Genomic DNA, 2,810 nt, shown 5'->3' on the forward strand with positions numbered 1-2,810 from the left:
CTATATGTAAATGTAGCTTTGGGCATTTTTCAAGTGTTTGGAATTTTATTGAAGTGGTTGTAATGTGAATTTTGAAGACAGAATCAGCTAAAATATTCTACACAGTATAACAACATTAATATGTATCAGAAAATGTAATAAAGAATTTGGGGTGATTTTGGAGCGATTATTTTCTGGAATAAGTCACTGTACTATAGCACAGGGGTATTAGTAAAATTTTGCCAAAAATGAAAAGAAAATAATTCCTCACATTTATAATTTTTTTGATACATGTACAACTGTACATGTACTTATGTTGCGTAGAAAGTTTGAGCTGATACCATTCAAAATTGGATTTTTAAAGAAATTCAACTACATGTAAATTGGGTCAAAGTCTCTGTACTATAGTACAAGGTCATTGGCAAAAAAACACAGAAAAGAAATTGGAAAAATCCATGGGCTATAGCCTTGGGTATTTTCCAGAATTTTCAATTTTTATTAAAATGGCTGTGTAACTTGAAGAATTGAAGTCAGAATCAGCTAAAACTTTCTACATACATGTACATGTAGCACAAGTACATGTACATCAATATGCATTCAAAAATGTAATAAAAATTTGGGGTAATTTCGTAGACATTTCTTGGAAAAAACCATGGACTATAGCCTTGGGTACTTTTTAAAATTTTGGCGTTTTTTTAATGGAATAGAAATAGAATCTTCAAATAATTGTCTTTCTGCCATCAACTCAATCGCTTTATGCTCAAGCTATTAATAATTGACTGACTAATAATGAACAACTATTGATAACTACCTTAGCTTTATCTACTTTAAAGTTAGCACTCAATAAGTTCAAATCTTTAGCTCTTCCTCCTCCTCTCTCTCCTCCTTTCTCCTCTTCAATTTTGTGTATTTTTGTTTCAAGTTGTTTCCTTAGTTTGCTTCTATTGTCATTTGTTTGTTGTAACTTGATGTCATTCCATTGAATATTGAACACAGTATCTCAATACTTTTAGAATAAATGATACTATTTTATCATTCTATAAAAATTAAGTATATTCACGTACATGTACATTAAAATTCCCAAATTCATGTAATAATTCATAATTTGACTAAAATTTATGTACAAGTATAAGTCCTTATACTATAGTACACCAAATTTTGCCAAAAATGTAAAGGAGAGAGTTTGCCATTATGATAATTTATTATGATACATATACAAGTTTTTACATGTATGTTATGTAGAAAGTTTGAGCTGATTTCAATCAAAAGTAGATTTTTTTACAAATTTTTAGTTGCTAAAATTTGGCAAAACATAAAAGGACAAACATGTACATGTACATACACTGACTGTGTGTCCTAACCTTGTTGTATTGGTACCTCAATATACAGTAGTTTGAGTCTCTGGGAATGTTTTGGGTAAATGAAACACATTTTTCTACCAACACTCTAAATAGTGAGAGACATGGAGATAAAGGATTAAATGTACATGTACAAATGTATATTCACTTTTGATGTCAATTCAATGTTTCTCAGCAAAGTTCTCATTAAAATCCTAAAATAAAATAAAAACAATGAAATGTAATAATATTAATTGGTTCATTTGCTTATAAATGGACACGACTTAAAAATTTTAGCTAGAATCGGCTTAAACTTTTTTAATGTAACAAAAATTGGGAATGATTTCAGAGCCATTTTTTGGAAAGAAGCAAGAACTATTATAGTCCATAGTGTTCTGTTACAGGCACAGCTGCCAATAGGCTATGTAGCGTCTAGGGCAAAAACTTTCATCGGCCTCTATACAGGTACGGGTACAGGACATATCGTACATGTAGTCTGGCCACCCAGACCCAACCCCTACGGGAGAAAGGTCTGGTACAATGCTTAACAAGACTTTGTGCAGAAGGAAGCCAAGAAATGTAGTTATTTATTAATAATAGTTAAAAGCACATGTTAATGATAATAAAGGATGCTTTCGAGTGCTATGATCAAAGTTCTCAGGAGAATGAGCTATTTGCCACTAAAAGAGGAACAAGATGACTTGCTTAACATGAGTCTGAATCGTGTTCCATCATTTCAACATTTCTTGCCTTGAACCATCAAGAGAATAAGTCCCCGACTAAGACTAGGCAGGACAGAAACCTTTGTTAGTGTGTCTAGAGCTCTTCTTATGGCCTGGTTTCCACAGTCAGTGCTCTTGTTATTTCAGTACAACATGCCATTTTTATACTTAACAATAACTACAATGAATATTTATTAAAATAATGACATCATTATGACAAATTGAATCTCGAATGGTTACATCGGATTCATGATGGCTGCACAAAGTCTTGTTAAGCATTGTACCAGACCCTTCTCCCTCAGGGGTTGGGTCTGGGTGGAATAGTCCTTTTTCACTAACGCCTTTTAATCATATTCATGATTTTACACTACACCCACGTTTAATTTTATAGCCATTTTGGGTGGCAAGATGGCATGGTGGAGATGGCAGAATGGAGTGAATCTAAGGAAAACTCACTTTCTAGAGCTAGTTTAGATGATCTAGCTATATCAATAGAAAGCCAAGGAACTGTCTTAACAATTATATGATTCCTGGATAGACACTGGCAGTAAAGTGTAGGAGCAGCAAAAGCTCACTACAGCGAGTTGCTGCATCCAAGTATTTGTTGTTTCTAAGTATTAGAGTTGGTAATATTATTATTTTATACTATGTATATGACAATTTAATACTCAGAAACTATTCCACAAACGTTTTTGAAGGTTTTCTTTATCTTGCAGTAGACCCCTTTCCTGTATAAAGCAGTATAAATGGCTACAATGACAGTATCTTTCCA

The 2,810-nt window shown here is 32.7% G+C and overlaps 1 long non-coding RNA gene across 1 annotated transcript; it reads right to left on the reverse strand.

The window, feature by feature from the left end:
- Positions 1–1,303: 1,303 nt before the first annotated feature.
- LOC109591177 (uncharacterized) lies at positions 1,304–2,804 on the reverse strand. The gene is made up of 3 exons (XR_002189697.1): positions 2,495–2,804; positions 1,486–1,531; positions 1,304–1,425 (listed from the first exon to the last, which is right to left on the reverse strand). It is a non-coding gene; the product is annotated as an uncharacterized LOC109591177 (long non-coding RNA).
- Positions 2,805–2,810: the final 6 nt, after the last annotated feature.

The sequence above is a fragment of the Amphimedon queenslandica genome, unplaced genomic scaffold (genome assembly GCF_000090795.2).
Source record: "Amphimedon queenslandica unplaced genomic scaffold, v1.1 AMPQUscaffold_8784_Cont19276, whole genome shotgun sequence".
Taxonomy (NCBI): domain Eukaryota; kingdom Metazoa; phylum Porifera; class Demospongiae; order Haplosclerida; family Niphatidae; genus Amphimedon; species Amphimedon queenslandica.